This window comes from Heloderma suspectum, chromosome 2, assembly GCF_057233095.1.
Source record: "Heloderma suspectum isolate Gila_16-S chromosome 2, 16-S_ref, whole genome shotgun sequence".
Lineage (NCBI taxonomy): Eukaryota > Metazoa > Chordata > Lepidosauria > Squamata > Helodermatidae > Heloderma > Heloderma suspectum.
Genome location: NC_139459.1, coordinates 407,059,163 through 407,077,825, shown reverse-complemented (window position 1 = coordinate 407,077,825; position 18,663 = coordinate 407,059,163).

Below are 18,663 nucleotides of genomic sequence, written 5' to 3'. Positions count from 1 at the left end.
AAGGCGCAATCCGAAACAATTCCAGGGGGCAGGGGGATGGAGGACATCAGAAGAAGCCAATGTGGCTACACAAAAGCTTAGCAGAGGTTTGAAAATGAAGACTGACACGCCTGACTCTGCTAGGCTGGCATTTGGAGCCTTGGTACTGTAGGTGATGGCTTTGTATCACAAACACCGTTCTGCTCGGAATGTGAGGCCCAGCTTTTAAGACAGCAGACGTCTCGTCCCCATTTCCAAGCTGGAATGACGCCTTTCTTTCCATATCAAAAGCAGCAGAACATTGGGGGGTCTGGCAACAATTCTGCACTTTAGAACTCGTTCAGAAATGCTCCAGAATCAGGAAGGAGCATCATTTGGAAGGGTTAACGCAAAAAGGGATGGTGAAGAGCTCCAGAAGGATCTCGCCAAACTGGGGGAATGGGCATTAGGAGGACACATGCAATCCAATGTACGGAAAGTATATGGAGATGCATATTGGGGCAAAGTCCCCAACTTCACATACATGCCAATGGGATTTGAGCTGGCGGTGAATGGCCAAGAAAGAGACGTTGGGGGTGTGCTGGACAGCTCAAGGAAAAGGCCCACCTCATCTGCCGCTGCTGTGGAAAAGGCAAGTTCCACACTGGGGATCATGAGGAGAACAATAAGAGAAGCGTAGAATCGGACGGGATCCTGGCAGTTGTCTCGTTAAACCCCCTGCTCAATGCAGGACCTGCAGTGCAGGACAGAAATGCAGCGTCCCCAACAAGTGGGCATCCAACCTCTGCTTAAATACCTCCGAAGAGGGAGAACTCACCACCTCCCGAGGCAGAGACTGTTCCACTGCTCAGCTGCCCTCGCCTTAGCAAGGTTGTCCTCCTGTTTTGCTGAAATCAGTTTTCCTGCTATTTCCACCCGTTGTGCGGCATCGAAGGGGAAGAAATGGAAGCAGTGACAGATTTTACTTTCTTGGGCTCCAAGATCACCGCAGACGGTGACTGTAGCCATGAAATTAAAAGATGCTTGCTCCTTGGGAGGAAAGCTGTGGCAAACCTAGACAGCATAGTAAGAAGCAGAGACATCACCTTGCTGACAAAGGTCCGTCTAATCAAAGCTATGGTTTTCCCAGTAGCAACGTATGGCTGTGAGAGCTGGACTATAAGGAAGGCTGAGCGCCGAAGAATTGATGTTTTCGAACTGTGGTGCTGGAGAGGACTCTTACGAGTCCCCTGGACTGCAAGGAGGTCATAGAATCATAGAATAGAATCATAGAATAGTAGGGTTGGAAGGGGCCTACAAGGCCATCGAGTCCAACCCCCTGCTCAATGCAGGAATCCAAGTCAGAGCATCCCTGACAAATGGCTGTCCAGCCTCGTCTTAAAGGCCTCCAGTGTGGGAGAGCCCACCACCTCCCCAGGTAATTGGTTCCATTGCCGTATTGCTCTGACACTCAGGAAGTTTTTCCTGATGTTCAGCCGGAATCTGGCTTCCTGTAACTTGAGCCCATTATTCCGTGTCCTGCACTCTGGGATGATCAAGAAGAGATCCTGGCCTTCTTCTCTGTGACAACCTTTCAAGTACTTGAAGAGTGCTATCATATCTCCCCTCAGTCTTCTCTTCTCAAGGCTAAACATGCCCAGTTCTTTCAGTCTCTCTTCATAGGGCTTTGTTTCCAGTCCCCTGATCATCTTTGTTGCCCTCCTTTGAACCCTCTCCAGCTTGTCTGCATCCTTCTTAAAGTGTGGTGCCCAGAACTGGACACAGTACTCCAGATGAGGCCTAACCAGTGCTGAGTAGAGGGGAACTAGTACTTCCCGGGATTTGGAAGCGATGCTTCTATTAATGCAGCCCAAAATAGCATTTGCCTTTTTTGCAGCCACATCACATTGTTGGCTCATATTCAGCTTGTGATCGACGACAATTCCAAGATCCTTCTCGCTCGTAGTGTGGTTGAGCCACGTATCCCCCATCTTGTAACTGTGCATTTGGTTTCTTTTTCCTAGGTGCAGAACTTGGCATTTGTCCCTATTAAATGCCATTCTGTTGTTTTCTGCCCAGCACTCCAGTCTATCCAGATCACTTTGAATTTTGTTTCTGTCTTCCAAAGTATTAGCTATCCCTCCCAATTTTGTGTCATCTGCAAATTTGATCAGCATTCCCTGCACCTCCTCCTCCAAGTCATTAATAAAAATGTTGAAGAGCACTGGGCCCAGGACTGAGCCCTGCGGTACCCCGCTCGTTACCTCTCCCCAGCTTGAGAAGGTCCCATTGATAAGGTCAAATTAGTCAATCCTAAAGGAAATCAACCCTGAGTGCTCATTGGAAGGACAGATACTGAAGCTGAAGCTGAAATATTTTGGCCACCAAATGCGAAGAGAAAACTCTCTGGAAAAGACCCTGATGCTGGGAAAGACTGAAGGCAAAAGGAGAAGAGGATGGCAGAGGATGAGATGGCTCGATAGCATCACCGATGCAATGAATATGAACTTGAGCATGCTCCAGGAGGGAGCGCAGGACAGGAAGGCCTGGCATGCTATGGTCCATGGGGTCATGAAGAGTCGGACACGACTGAACAACAACAACAACAACAACAACATATTGCCAGTACGTGGGCAACCACTGATCACCTGTCTACTGTGTATACAATCAGATTTCTCTTGCAACCAGGTACCATCTAGAGCCAGTTCAATACTTCACTCTGATCCAGGTAGTACAGAATTCCAGTTCCTAAGAGACACCCTCTCAGACAAGACTTTGTCTTTTTCCTTTGACTACAAAGTATTAGCATCACAATACTAACTACGGGAGCTTGTGCATGCACAGAGAAGAAGGCCAGGATCTCTTCTTGATCATCCCAGAGTGCAGAACACGGAATAATGGGCTGAAGTCACAGGAAGCCAGATTCCAGCTGAACATCAGGAAAAACTTCCTGACTGCTAGAGCAATATGACAATGGAACCCATGACCTAGGGAGGCGGTGGGCTCTCCCACACTGGAGGCCTTCAAGACGAGGCTGGACAGCCATCTGTCAGGGATGCTCTGACTTGGATTCCTGTGCTGAGCAGGAGGTTGGACTCGATGGCCTTGTAGGCCCCTTCCAACCCTGCTATTCTGTGATTCTATGATAAATTCAAACACACAAAAACATCGAACATCATTCTTAAACAAGGCTGCTAAGCAGAGTGAAGCACGTTTGCTAGGTCTCAACGATAATCACTACCAGGCTTACCAGTTTGATTCTACAGGCAACACGTTGGGGAAAGCTGATCCTAAAGGATGGCTTCCCCTGTGGCGTGTTCTGAGTCTCCTTTATATACTTTTTGGCTGCTATAAAATATGTCTGAACTATTTTTACTACAGCTTATATTTCTTATCCAAGAATTCCAGGGATACCCTTTCTACTCTAAATAAGAGTGTCAAATGTTGAAGTTTCTTATCGAGAGTCATATGCATAGCAACGTACTTATGCAAGCATCTTAACTTTCCTTGACATGGTACAGGTATGTTTTGACACAAATCCACTTCCTTGATGTCATCCTGTCTTGCGGGCTTGTTTCTCTTACATATTTACGGTCTCCAGTGAGGCCTCTTGGTCACTTATCTGATGGCCCATTTGACCTGATGACTTCACGAGACTCTGCTACTTGCAAGTCATAAACCTAAATTTAACATTGACACCTCCATCCCTGGAATCCTTTCGAAACAATTTCTAATTGCCTGGTAGAATTGTCTCTCATCTGGCAACCTCAGGGCTAAAATGTTTTGATCACTCTTGGGTGGGAAGCCCATACGGGGGGATATTAGGCCTTGGGATCCCCTTTTTAATCCCAGACTTCCCTTGGAGGCATTTGATCTCAGAATTTCCTAACCGAGCAGCAGGGGGAAGATCATGCAGATGTGAAAGATGTGCTTGATCTGCCACAGTGGGTTCTCGCCCCGCCCCCGGGAGCAGCAGGGACCGACTCTGCCAGATCTCTGCCACGAGAGCCTCCCAGACATTTGGAGACTGCTGTCACGTCTCCCTTTAACCTTCTCCTCCCCATGCTGAACATGGACCGTCCCGCTTAGGACGCGCTGTCCAGACTGGCCTTTGCACTCCTAGCAGGCAGTCGGGGGGTAGCAGTGCTCTGCCCCCGAGCCGCAGCCAGGGTCCGCTCACGGGGTTCGAAAGAAAGCTTGGCGTTCATTCTGCACGTTAGCAAGAGGGCGGAAGGGCCAACATGTCCGTGGTGTGTGCCTGCACCTTGAAAAATGAACCAGCAGATCATGTTCGGAATGGGGCCTTAGCACTGACCCCTCCCCGAAGGCAAGAGAGGGCAGCCATTTCCCAGGGACCAGGTACAGCCCGCAGGAATTCGGGATAACTGGAGCTCATGAAATCAGCACTGGGTGGAGCAGCAGGAACTCCATCGCACACACAATGACTTACGAGCGACCTCTGATAGCAGGAGTCTTGCTGAAAGTGTCTGGCTCAAAGAAAGCATCTGTTGCAGAGATGACCCCGCCAAGGAGGAGGTCCCCTGGCCGGTAATGGTTCCGTGGGTCTATTCCAGCCCTTTCCAGAGTCAAGGGGCATTTGGCCTCGAGCACCCCACAGGCTGCCTGGGGCAGGGGCAGCAGCAGCAGCAAGAGCGGCAGAACCATCCTGGGTACGCCTGGCACAGCCTCCGCCATGCGCTTCTCTACCACCTGGAAGAATTAGGAGCTGCCAAATCCCCCTTGCAAGACTGAGGCTTCCATGGATTTCCTAGCAGAGCCCCGCCAGCCACGGCTTCCCGTCTGAAGGGGATGGCAGGAAGGCAGCCTCACGCCCACACAGGCCTCCTCGCCTGCCCCGAGCCTCCTCCCACGCTCTCAGTGGCACAGGAGGTTTTATGCATCTGTCCTTTTGCGCCTGGCTGCCAGACGTCTCCTCACGTTGCTCTTGAGTCTGATGTTTATGGCAGTGGACTCAAGGGTGACCTCTTTTTCTGAGAGTGGAAGTCCCTTGGGCTCTGTTAAGAAGAAGAATAAATCACTATGATCTGGGTAATTATACAGGGGAAGAAGCAGCACCTCCTCTGCCAAGTCCTGAACTCTGCTCAGTTCCATGCGCAGGGGCACGGCTGGAAGAAAGCATGTTTGCGAGGACTGGCCGATGTGGCTCCATCCTCTTGACACGGGCCAGTCAGGGGGGGGCGGGGAGGTGAGCTTGGCCTGACCTTCACCCACGAATCTCCTTCGAAAGGGCCAGGACCAAGCATGTCCCCATGGTATGTATGACTAGGGAAGTACGGATTCCCCACCTTCCGATCCAGTGGGGAATCCACCCGGGGGGGAGGAGATCGGTTCCAGATCAGATCCCCGGAATCAGATCCCCGAGGATTCCGCGGAGCCGCACTCTGGCCACCATGACCGTATCGCCAGTGCTCTGGATCCGGACTGCTGTTCCGGCCAGAATCCTCCTGGAGCGGAGGTAAGTGGAGCCATTCTGCCACGGATTCTGGAGGCCTGATTCCAAAGAATCCAGCCTCACGTGAGTCTGCGGTGGACTTCTCTGACATCCCTGTGTATGAACCTGAATTAGTCGGTCTTGGATAAGTTAGTCCTGAAGGCGCCTTCTGCAGTATCAGACTGTTGCTAATCGTGTGATACACATCCATGCCGAGGGAATGAACCACAAAAATCACAGATTTGGGGCTTCGTGGCACCATCATGGTGTAAAAACACAGATATGAGGCACAATTCAATATGGATCCTCTGAACTGTTACCTGGATTCTCACCTCGCCCCCCAACCCCAGTCAAGGCACAGAACTCATCTGTGTCCAAGTATGCACTGCTAAGAACCCCAGATCTGCAGCTTCATATCATGGTGTGAACCATTTACGCGGGCACCGATCCTGAGGGATCATCTGGATTTTACAAGTAGTGCATCCAAAATTGCAGTGGAATCGCAAAGCATATCCATGCCACTGGTATGGATCCTATAGTTCTCAGAGCTGGGATGGCCAAAAAAGTTTACCAAGCAAGTTCTACTTGCAAATAAATATGGGGTAAGATGTTGTTGAATGTGTAAGGGGTTTGAATCTATGCATGTGGAAGCCTTGTATCTAGTACAGTTATGCTGGTGTTTTTATAGTAAAGGAACAAAAGAGAAATCTTGTCCGATGGTATCTGGTTTTAAGAGGAATCGAATTATTTGTAGGTAAACAGGTAAGTCAGGGTTGCCCACGTATTGGGAACATCCTTGGAGAGAACCTCTGAACCAGCGCATATGCCGCAGACATGTTTAAACACACAGAACACCAACTGTGGCTTGTTCACTGGGACCTCTCCTACATTCTCCTCATCTCTCTCCTGCTTTCCTTCTTCTCCTCCTTTCTCTTCATTGGCCAGCCAAGGAAAGCGACCTGCCTGCTCCGACAAACGGCCTTCAGCATCATCTTCTCCATGGCCATTTCTTCTCTGTTGGCCAAAACAATCACTGTGGTGCTGGCCTTCCTGGCCACAAAGCCAGGGAACAGGGCGAGGGGGTGGCTGGGGAAGAACTTGGCCAACTCCATTGTCATTTCCTGTTCCGGTGTTCAAGCTGTCATCTGCACCATCTGGCTGGGCCTCCCCCCCAATTCCCTGACTCTGACATGCACTCCCAGCCTGGAGGGATCATCCTGCAGTGCAACGAAGGGTCTGTTGCCATGTTCTATGCTGCCCTTGGCTACATGGGCTTCCTGGCTGCCATCTGCTTCACGGTGAATGTAACAGATTTTATTTGCAAAATGTAAAGAAATCTGACCAGAGGGGCCTTCTTAAAACTTCTTAAAACTGGGCCTCCACCAGGGAGACCTTTAGCATACCGACAGCCTTGCCCTTCCTGTCAGAGGCCAAAGCCTCGGAGGAGAATGCCAGATGCAACTGCATGACACCCCTGTGGATTCATCAGCCTCCGGGGCAAACGTGCCCCTCCACGCCGGTGGAGGTAACCTGAGGCTCCAACAGGCTGTCTAATGACAATGGAGCCACCAAGTCCTCCTCTAGCCACAAGGCACCCTCACCTATTCCTGAGGAGAATGCCAGACCAAGGGCTGCTCTGACATAAGTTGTTCTGCTCCAAGTAGGCTCAGGCCATTGCTGGTCAAGCACAGGTTTACCAGGCAAACATAACATTTCGAGAGAGAAGTCAGAGGACAGCCAAGGTCAAACGCACAGAATATCAGTCAAGTAGAATCCGAACCCAAAAGACAGGGCCAGGCAGGGATCTTGACATATGGTAGGGGTAGAGACCACGGCAGCTCATGGCGAAGGACCAGTTGCGATGTTTGCCCTTTCTGGCAAGCAGTTCCCCTGACAATATTGTGAAACAAGTATTACTTCTCCGTGAGAAGAAGGAAGATCCAGGAGATCTGCAGATCATGAAGGGTCAACTAGGATATCCCCAGGACTAACAGAAAAACTGGAACCAAAGCCAGGTAGAACTGGAGTGGTCCTCTATGTCCCTGGATTTCCAGACTCCAGGCTTCTGTCTCCTGAGTCACAGGTCGAAAGGTTAGTGGCCTGCCATCAATGGTCTCCACTGTGACAGGGGATTCCAGGGAACAGATTGGAATCTGGTGCCTGTGTGCAGATTTGATTCCCGAGCCTGGCATTGCTGGAGTCTGGAACAAAGGCTAGTTTACAGGATGGAAAGCCAGGGCCAGTACTAGTGGATGGCGAGAGGTTTGGCAGGAGTCTCTTATCGCAAACCTGTGACCCCATCTCGGCTTGGGACAAGTCATTTCCTGATGACATAACACATGGACCCTTGGCTGGACTGGTATTTGCATAATAACCAGGCTTCCCAAAATCAATCGCGGTTGCACACCACACAGCTGCATGGGTTCCTCCAAAGATATAGGAGGATTCATGTATGTTGTGGGCATCTGGGGTTTGAATTGATGCCCCACAAGGTACAGGCACCCAGCATGCCAGGTGGCGACTCTCTAGTCATCCATTTATCCTTAGGCACAACTGGATCAGTTTTTGCAAGGTTGTGGGTCATTCTGTCCTGGCCAGCTCATCCAAGATATCATCAGCCAGTCCTTCCTGAAACTGGTCCGTGACCACAGCCTCATTCCACTGCAGGCCTTGAGACAATAAACAAAAAGAACAGGTGTAGGTAGAGGCTGTTGCTTGTTCTTGCCAGAGGTGCCAGATGTGGCGATTGGCTGTCTTCCTCATAAGTAGCTTTCATGTATTCCTCAAAACCAGAGAAATTAGCACAGATTTACTGGGCAAACATGGTGTTTTGAGAGAGAAGTCACAGGAGTATCCAAGGTCAAATGCACAGGATATCAGTCAAGTTGAATCAGAGTCCAAAAGACAGGGCTAGGCAGAAGTCCAAAGTCTGATAACATGGAGGTCCAATCACAAATCAAGGTCAGGGTACAAGATAATGGAGCTGAAGAAACAGTGTTGTGTTCAGTCAAGGCTAGACTGATAACAAAGCCTTATATTACCAAAGCCTCCTTAGCCCCACCTGAGACTCAGCTGCAGTATATTACTAGCCTTGCTCCCAAGGAGTCTCCTCCTCCTGAGGATTGCCCCTTAGGAGTCGAGCACATCTTCTTAAAGGAGCCCTACTGATCTGCCTCTTAAGCAGTAGTGTAGTGGCAAATTCAGAAGTGCAGGGTCCCTTCACAGACACACCCCTCACAGCCACGCCCCCTTCTAGGGTTATACAACCTTTTACAACTATACAGTAAAAATGAGCTTTCAGCCACTTACTTTATCTCTAAGCCATAATTTCTCCCAATTAAGTTTGCTCAATGCAAATCAGTGCTATGGCTGTTGACTCAGATGTCCCATTGAGTTCAATGGGTTTACTTCCATGTAAGTGTGTGTAGACTGCAGTATTCATCTTAATTCTCATCCCCGGCATGTGTAAAATAATAATGCAGAACCATGTCTCCAGCAGTGCCAACCACATGCCTCCAGGAAGCCCACAAATAGGGCAAGATGGTGACAGCCCTCCCTCCTGCTGGACCCCAGGATCTGGTGGCAATCAGAGGTACCCTGCCTCTGAGGATCAGGGGTACCATCCTGCCTCCTAAGAACACTGCTTGCACCAGGGATAGTGTAGCAGCCATATCGGGGGTCAGACTAAGTAGCCTCATGCAGTCTCATGCTTCATGTTCTTGCTGAGCTCTTGCTCTCTGAAATATATGTTTGTAAGCTGACGAGACACAGGAATTTCTTATCTTGTCACCAAGGCTAAGGTCATGGTGATATGTATATCATGTTCTCTGCTGTTCTCTGCTGTTCTCTGCTTATCATGGCTACCCTATAACCCATTTCCTGGGATATAAACAATGGTGCTAGGAGAAGAAATGTTGAGGACTGCAACCCCACATGGGCGGGAGAGGAGGAGCCGTTTTCTATGTGTCACAATATCTATAAAAACAATGTGCTGATGTAAATCGGGGCTTCTGGCTCTTTGGAAGTGATTCCAGCCTTAAGCCCGCGCGTTCAATAAAGAAACTCTTTTTCCTTCACTCTGTGGTCTCTCTGACTCTGAGTTCAGCAACATAAATGGTGCGGTAACTCAGATGTGGCAGGCGCTGAGACAGAGAGGTGGCAGTTGCCTGCTCTTTATTGCCGCATTGGGAGGGAGGGCTTGGTGCACGCCTCCCTTTCTTGGCGCCACCGACCTTTTTGTCAGGTGAATGGGAGAAAGCCTGCACCGGGACCGCCCAAACGGCAGCGAGCAGCAAGAGAACCTTGAGAAGCAGAGGAAGGAACTTGAGCCCTACCTGTATCGCAGCTGCAATTGAGTTGAAACCCACATTGGAGCCTTCAGGAGAAAGGCAAGTATATGGAGTAAAAAGAGGGCCCCGCCTTTAGGAGAAAGGCCACTGGGCAGAAAAAAAGAGGGCCCTGCCTCATGAAGAAGGCCAGTGTTAGTATACGTATACAAAAGGTGACCCACCCGATTGGGGGTGGAGGGGGGACTTGTTCACTCCCCCGAGCAGGCACTAATACTCAGCAAGGCGCTGAGGAAGCTGCTTCGCTCTAGTGGAAAAGTGGGAAAGTGGGTGGCAGGGACATATGAATGAAGTGGTGAAATTGATGATTGCGTGAGTGGCTACTGCGGTTTCTGTTGCATACCGTCGACCGTCCGGGTGCCCAGGCCAGTAGCAAAGTGCAAGGTGTGAAATTCCTTTTGTGTCGGCCAGTGAGACCCCTTACTCGCTGACCAATTCCCATTCCCTAATTGTGTCCATTTTCATCTTAGGAGGGAGGCTATGGGAGGTGGGGGAAGCAAGACTTGCACCCCCTTGAGATGTATGTTAAAAAAAAAAGGAAAAAGATTTTTTTTTTTTAAAGGATTCAGAATAGAGAGAGGAAACAGCAAAAAGCTCAAGGCCGAGCTGAGAGAAAAAAAAGAACAAGATCTGAGGCTGTTAATTAGAGAAATGTTGCAGGACAGCCTGGCTTTTAATGAAGCATGGGAGCGTGAGGCCGAAGGAGTAGCCGTTAGCCTAGTGCACCGGGAGGGGGGGCAGGAGAATTGCCCACAACGTTCTGAGTTGTGCAACATTATCACCTCGCCTAATTGAGATAAAATCCTTAAGAAATAGAAACTGAAAATGAAGACCCAGAAGATAAAGGCGCAAAATGGAATAAAGGTGAAGAATCAGCCCCAGGGCACAGGCTAGACCCCTCTTCGAGTGGAAAGTGTGCCATAAGACTGTCCCAAGGCAGAATGAAGCAGAAAGACCACGATGAAGATCTCTGTCAAGGTAGCCGTGTTTAGCTTTGAACTGTCCTAGAATTTCATAGAGCCCGTAGACCATCAGCTATATGATTTTTGAAGAGCGTAACCGTTAAGCTTTTGCTGTGGGATTCCCTGCAATGAAGAAATCTCACTGATTCGAGTGTCCAGTGTTAGACTGCCTGAGAGTGTGTGCTGAAGAGACCGAGAAACCAGAGAGCATGTTCCTGGTCAAGCCAAAATCACGCTACTACCATGCTCCTGGAAGCTGCAATAAACTGTGTAAGCTGGGAGACCCAACCTGATTGAGAAGAAAAGATGATATTGGAGTAACTGTCTTGAAAAACAGTGAGATCTGTGTAGCTGGCTGGCTGACGCTGTCAGTGATGTTACAACTTTAAATTAAGACTGTTTTCCTGTTTGAGACCCCAGCGAAGAAAGCTGACCCGAGTTATTTGTTGCCCATGCCAAAGCAAAGATTTGGCCGCCCTGTACCTCACCGTGTCCTGTTTTGAGCTTGGGATTTACAAATACAAACAAACTGAGAAGCTTGCCTTTGAAGTCCTGCAAATCACCCCACCGCCTCCCCAAAGAAGATTAATGGCTGCCCGAAAAATGCAAGTATGAGGCAATGCCCATCACCCCCAGCATCCTGAGTTTCGGCACTTTGCTTTCGTGTACCAAGTTGAAGGGGAAGAGAAGAAAAGAGGTGTGTGTGTGTGTGTGTGTGTGTGTGATATTGTAAATCCCTGGCTAGCTTGTCTAGTGATAGATAGCCCCGAGAGCTTCCCCCCCCCCCAATTGCTGGATCTGCTCCATCATGCCTCACCGTGCAAAAAGTGCTTTCCATTCATTGTGTTAAATTGCAGAAAAAGTTAGTTGTGTATATTTTATGATTTTTTAGATATCATAAAATATATGTGATATTTGCAGATTAGTGTTAGTTGCAACTCCAAATGATCCTGAGTGTGGTTCCCAATGGATGACAAGAGAAAAGACAAAGACAAGTAGAGAAAGACAGAGGCAAGTAGAAAAGACAGAGAAATAGAGAAAGTGGCAGACAGATAGAGAAGGGGGAAAAAAAAGAAGAAAGAGAAGGCAAGAGGCAAAGAGAAAGAACTTTTGTAAAGAAGAAGTGTGGCCATAGTTGCCCCCAGGGTGAATTAGAAGCAGCTGATTATGCCTGGAGCTTATTACCTGGGGTAAAGTAGCCACAATAATGTAATAGTTCTTTAAGATGAAGAAAATGTAACTAGAAGGAGAAGAACAGCCTATCCCAAATGTGTGTCATTGGGACTAGTGTAGGGCAGAAAGGTTTAAGGAAGTGAGTTTAACTTGAAAAAAGACAAATGAAGAGACAAGGCTGGTGCATAGAGAGGAGAGTTTTATGTAAAAAGTTTGAAACATGATCTGCAATACAGGCAGATCAGCAAGAAAAAGAAAGCAAAAGAAAGAGAGAGAGAGATTTCTCTTCCCATACTGTTAGAAAAAGACTGTCCTCTTATTCTTTGGCTGTCAGCTCTTTGCTAGACCTTTGAGCTATTAGTCATAATTATTGAGCCCACCGGACACATGTCCAGTGGGAATGTACATTTGTTAAAAAGGGAAGTCGTAAAACATGGTTAAGACAGGCACATAAGCATAATCACAAAAATAAACATGCCGACATTATCTCATTGTACATCTGCAGGTCATGCTTCTGCTGTGTCAGCTAGTAGCTTAGTCGGTTAAAATATCTTATCACTAGCAAAAATGTATAGGGGGCGGAGGTATAAGAAGACTTATGCTTGCTTAGCTCGGGGTCCAGACTGCTCTGTACCCATTTTGCAAAACGTTCAATAAAATAGTGTTGGATCCACTGCTGCCTGCCTGGCATCCTTTCTTTCAACCAGAAGCAAGAACTTTTTATCTAACAATTTGGTGCCGTGACTCGGATCCTGCTTCGGGGCGCGTCCCCTTTGCACTGAACCGAAGGGCCATGGAGGAGAAGTGGCCACAGGCGGTTGTTTACACTGCCTTCTCCTCACGCCGGCGGCGGCGAAGGCGCTTGGGGACCAACGCCAGAGGAAGAGGGAGACGTGGTCACTCCTTTTAGGCACCGGCAGTGGATCAATAAGCAGCTGGACACAGCTGCGGGCGGGACAGAAGAGGCTTTTGGGGTAAGTGAAACAGCCTACATTAGGGGATAAACGCGGGACGGTGGTGTGTTTGTGATTGTGTGAGACGCCTACGGGCGAAGCGAGTGAGGAGCCCCGATCTGCATTTCCCTACCCCGGCGATGGGCTGGGTCAGAGAAGGGCGAAGCGCAAGAATTTCTGATTGAAATTCCCACCGTCATGGGCGGGTCCCAGTCCAAGCCTGCGGAGAAGTCCCATACGCCCTTGGAGTGTTGTTTGCGCAATTGGTCACATTTTAAGCAGGATTATGGAACTAAGATGACAAAGGATCGCCTTGTCCTTTTTTGCACCCGGGAATGGCCAATATTAGAGCCCAAATGGCCACCCGAGGGGTCTTTTGACCCAACCTTGGTATCTGATGTGCGAATAACAGTCACACAGAGGGGAAGTTGGGACCAGTTCCCTTATATTGATTCATGGGCAACTTGTGTGCCCCTTGGCGGCAGACCCGCTCCATGGGTTGTTGAATGCATGTCCCTGGTGCTTCCCATGGTGGTCAAAAGGAAACCACCAAAAGAGGGACCACCTAGGGTCGTGGCCATGGCACCGGAGGACCCATTGCTTCCTCCTCCCTTCGGGACAGCTGTCGCAGGGCGACCACGCCCGTTGCAACCACCACCTTCTCCTGAGGGGCCTGCTCGGTGGCTAGATGCCCCCAAGGAGGACCCCTCTCACGAAATAGTACCAGAGGACCCCACCCCTCTAGTTGAACGCCGGGACATTCTCCAAGATCGCCTGCATTCCCTGGAGGAAAGATTGGAGGTCTTACAAAGAGAAGCAAAAGGGGGACCTAACTATAACCTGCGAAAGGACCCCCAACCACCGGTGAAGTTCACCTTCCCCATCAGAGAAGTCCCTGACCCTACCACCCAACATCCTCAAGGGACGATGTTTGTCTATGTCCCATTCACGACATCTGATTTGTATAATTGGAAACAATTTAACCCCTCCTTTGAAGAGGATCCCGGCCCACTCCTGTCTCTGATGGAGAATGTGAGGCTCACTCACAACCCCACATGGGACGATACACAAATGTTGTTAAACACCTGTTTCCTCAGTCAAAAGCCAACCATCCTTGCGGGGGCACGAGCCAAGTATAGGGAGGAAAATCCCCAGGCAACTGAAGAGGAGATGGCAGAGGTTCTGCCCACAGGGCGACCCGATTGGGGGGTGGCCGCAGCGGCACATAGACGCTTACATGCTGACTATTTTCAGCTGATTTTAGCAGGCATGAAGCAAGCCGCGAGAAGGGCCCCCAATTTGCAAAAAGTCCTGACTCTAAAGCAAGACAAAAACGAACCTCCTGCTGTGTTCCTCCAGAGGCTGAGAGAAGCCTTCGCTAAATATACTGACATTGACTTGAATGATCCAAATAATTTAAGGATCCTCATGACTCAGTTCATGGGAAATAGCTGCCAAGACATCAGAAAGAAGTTGCAAAAGGTCGAAGGAGGGTTGGCAGCTGACCTAGGAGTTTTAGTTGAGGTAGCTCAAAAGGTTTATGAAAGGCAAGAAGAAGAAGAAGGAAAAGAAAAAGACAAGAGGCAGGCAAAGCTCCTTGCTGCGGTTCTTAGACCCGACAAAGGGGGAGCTAAGAAGGGGGGAAAGGGGGGAAGGAAGGGATCTCCCCTGGGGAAAGATCAATGTGCCTTCTGTAAGAAAATGGGGCACTGGAAGCGTGATTGTGAGGCTTTGAAGCAGAAAGAGAGAGAGGAGAATATGGAAGGAGCGGAGAGAGTTCTGTACGAACAAGAAAGAGACTAGGACAGACCGGGGCCCGGCCCCCTCTTAGCCGTCTCTGAGGCAAGATGGGACCCCATGGTCAAAATAAAGGTTGGGGGCCGCTCCTACAAAGCCCTTGTAGACACAGGGGCTGCCCTGTCCATCCTCCCCCTCAGTGAGCCCCCAACAGGAAGTGGGGGGTTCACCACCATAATGGGGGTCGAGGGAAGGGCAACCCGAGTGCCTCTCTCTCGTCCCCTGTTCACCAAGGTTGGGAAAACACACCTAGAGCATGCATTTGTCTGTACCCCCTCCTGTCCAGTGGCATTGCTAGGATGGGACTTATTGACTAAACTCCAAATTGAGATTGCTTTTACCCCTGACGGAAGGATGGAGGTACGGCTCCCTAAACAGCAGAGTAGTAACTACCAAATGGCCCTTTTGAAGGTTGCAGAAGAACCCACCTCAGAGGCCGGCGAGGACTGGGGTTTAATAGAAAACAAAGTCAACCCTCTAGCTTGGGCTGGGATTGGAGGGGCCTCTCGTGCCAAGTTGGCAGCACCATACAAAATTCCCCTCAAGGAGGGAGCAAGGCCTGTTCATGTGAAACAGTATCCCCTTTCCCGCCAAGGGAAAGAGGGCCTACAACCAGTAATAACGAAGCTCTGAGAAGAAGGCTGGCTCACCGAGATAATGTCCCCCTATAACACGCCCATCCTCGCTGTGTCGAAAGGGGGGGGCAAGGGCTATCGCTTGGTGCAAGACCTCCGCTTCATTAATCAGCAGATTGAGGCCCCCCATCCTGTGGTCCCCAACCCACACACCCTCCTTGTAGGAATTCCAGAAGAGCACGCCTGGTTCACTGTCATAGATCTAAAAGACGCCTTTTTCAGCATCCCCCTCCACCCTGATTCAAGGCCTTTGTTCACCTTTGAATGGGAGAGCCTAGAGGGAGGGTCAAAGGTTCAATTAACATGGACAGTAATCCCTCAGGGGCTCAATCTCTCACCGGTCGTCTTTGGCCAGCAGCTCCAAAAGGACCTCGAACCCTGGGTCCAGCAGCACCTAGAGGTGCATCTCCTCCAGTACTGTGACGACCTCCTGATTTCAGCCAAGGCCAAGAATACATGCCTAAGTGAGACGGTTTCCCTCCTCAACCATCTAGCGCGGGGGGGGGGGTTTATAAAGTGTCAAAGGAAAAAGTACAGTTGTCCCAACCAACTGTAAAATTCCTAGGCTACCACTTAACTAAAGGGACTCGGAGCCTAGGGCAAGAAAGAGTCGAAGTCATCCGTGACACTCCTGTCCCTAGGTCCCCCCGCGAATTGAGGGCCTACCTGGGGTTGACCGGATTCTGCCGACTATGGATAGCAAACTATGGGGAGACAGCGCGGCCGTTGTGTGAGGCGCTGCAAAAAGATAGATTGGATAAATGGAAATGGACTAAGGAAATGAATAAGTCTTTCCTCAGTCTTAAAGCTGCCCTTGTGTCACCGCCCGCCCTGGCCATACCAAATCCCAGCCAGCCATTTAGACTTTATGTGCATGAAAATAAGGGCATAGCTTCGGGAGTGCTTTGCCAGTGAAAAGGGCCCTCTTGGAGACCAGTGGGTTATTATTCCAAGGTCCTAGATGTCGTAGCACGAGGATGGCCAAGTTGCTTGAGGGCAGTGGCAGCAACAGCTCTGATCTGCACCGAGGCCGAGAAAATGACGATGGGAGGACCCACTGAAGTTTGGGTGCCACATGGGGTGCCGCAAATTTTAGGATCAGGAGGAGGAAGCAAATTTCTCAACCCAGCTCAGCATTCCCGATATGAAATAGGTTTACTAACAAACGAAAACCTCACTTTTAAGGCTTGCTCTAGCTTTAATATCGCCACACTACTGCCAACGTTACTGGGCACAAACGGATCGGGACTCCCAGATCATGACTGCCTTGAAGTGCTGGACCTAGACACCAAAGGCCGACCAGACCTTGAGGATGAACCAATAGAGGGAGCCGAAGATCTGTTTGTAGATGGGTCTAGCTATATGCTGGATGGAAGGCGCTATACAGGAGCGGCTGTTGTTACCCTAGACGAGAGTGTGCATGAGGAAAGACTGCCTCCTCATTTCTCCGCCCATTCCGCTGAACTGATAGCCCTGACAAGAGCCCTGCAAGCCAGCAAGGGAAAGCGAGTAAATATTTATACCGATAGCAAAAACGCCTTCGCCGTTGTGCATGCTCATGGGCAATTGTGGAAAGAGAGGGGATTCCTTACAGCAAACGGATCTCCAGTGGCTAATGGCGGCCTAATAGTGGATCTTCTGGATGCCCTCCAGCTGCCCTCACAAGTGGCCATTGTCCACGTCCGAGCCCATGGGAAAGAAAAAGAGGAAAAATGGAGACGGGGAAACCAGAAGGCAGATGAAGCCGCAAAAAGAGCAGCCAGAGAAGGAATCCAAAGTACATTTCTTGTTTTACCCAAAAGAAAAGAGCGCCCCACATACTCCCCTGCTGAGTTACAGATGGCACAAGAACACGGAATAAGTCTCTGCAATGACGGATGGACACAGATGACAGATGGAAGACTGCTTCTTCCACAGACCCTGCAGAAGGTTGTTCTAGAACAAGTCCACCATTCTCTTGGACACCCTGGAGCATCAGCCATGATCGACTATTGCAAGAGGCTGTTTGTTTCCCCTGGCTTAACCATACGCGCCCACCGACTAGCCGCAACTTGTGAAATTTGCCAGAAAACCAACCCTCCCAGGGCACCCCCTCCGCCAAAAGGAGGGCGACCATGGGCCTACTATCCTTTCCAGAGGGTGCAGATTGATTTTGCTGAAATGTCACCATGTAGGGGTTACAGGTATTTGCTTGTAATAGTGTGTCAAATGACAGGGTGGGTAGAGGTGTTTCCATGCAGAAACTGCCAAGCTAAAACTGTTGTTGTTAAGTTGTAACAGGAGGTGGTGCCCCGGTTCTCCCTGCCTGATAGAGTCCGATCAAGGCTCACACTTCACCTCAGTTATTACACGGGGACTGGCACAGACTCTGGGAGTAGAGTGGCACTTACATTGCCCCTGGAGGCCCCAGGCAAGTGGACAAGTTGAAAGAGTCAATTGGAGTCTCAAAGAGACTTTAACCAAACTCCAACAAGGGGTAAAGCTCACTTGGGTTGAGGCTCTGCCAATAGCTTTAACAAAACTTCGAAGGATGCCAAGAAAGGACATAAAGTTGTCCCCCTTTGAGCTGATGTTTGGGTTCCCACCTTGGGTACACTGAGGAAGGAGGGAGGAGGTCAAATGGGAGATGGGTGATCAGATGCTAAGGGATCAGTTGACTTCTCTACAGTCTGTTCTTTCACAGCTACGAGCTTATTCCGTTCCGTTCCAGAGATTACCGTTAGATGCACCTATCCATCTCTTCCAGACGGGAGACGAGGTGTTGCTGAAAAAGTGGAATAAAGAAGCCTTAAAGGAAGGGTGGGAAGGACCCTATTTGGTGGGGCCAACCAGCCACTCATGTGTAAAACTTGTAGGTTCTAGCAAATGGACACATTGCAGCTGGATAAAGCCATTTAGACGACCCCTGCTTCCTCCTGTCACCTGGAAAGAACAGGAGGACACGGGCAACGGTCCTCTGCTCCCTGGCACCCCCCCCCGGAAGCTGCCAGGGACACAAGCGAAGAAGCCATCCAGGAGCCACAATCGCCTGTAATATACAAGTCACAACATCTGGGAAAAGCTCGGGTTCAGATTACAAAGAACTTGTAATATGAAGCAAGTATTGTGGGTGGTGGTGATAATGCTAATCAAAGAGATATTAACATGGGCGGTGATACCTCAAGGGTTTGGGCTTGACAGCTTTAAAATAAAACCCCAAAATGTCACACCTATGCCCCTCAAACCACTTCTGGTACAAATCCCCGAGAAAGAGAGGCGTCCCTGGAGAACCAGATTAGGAATCCCGATAACAGAGGAAACTGATAATGTGTGGTTAGAATGGATAAAATATACAGCCAAGTCCTTAAATAAGTCTGACTGTTTTGTTTGTGCCACAGGAAGATCGGT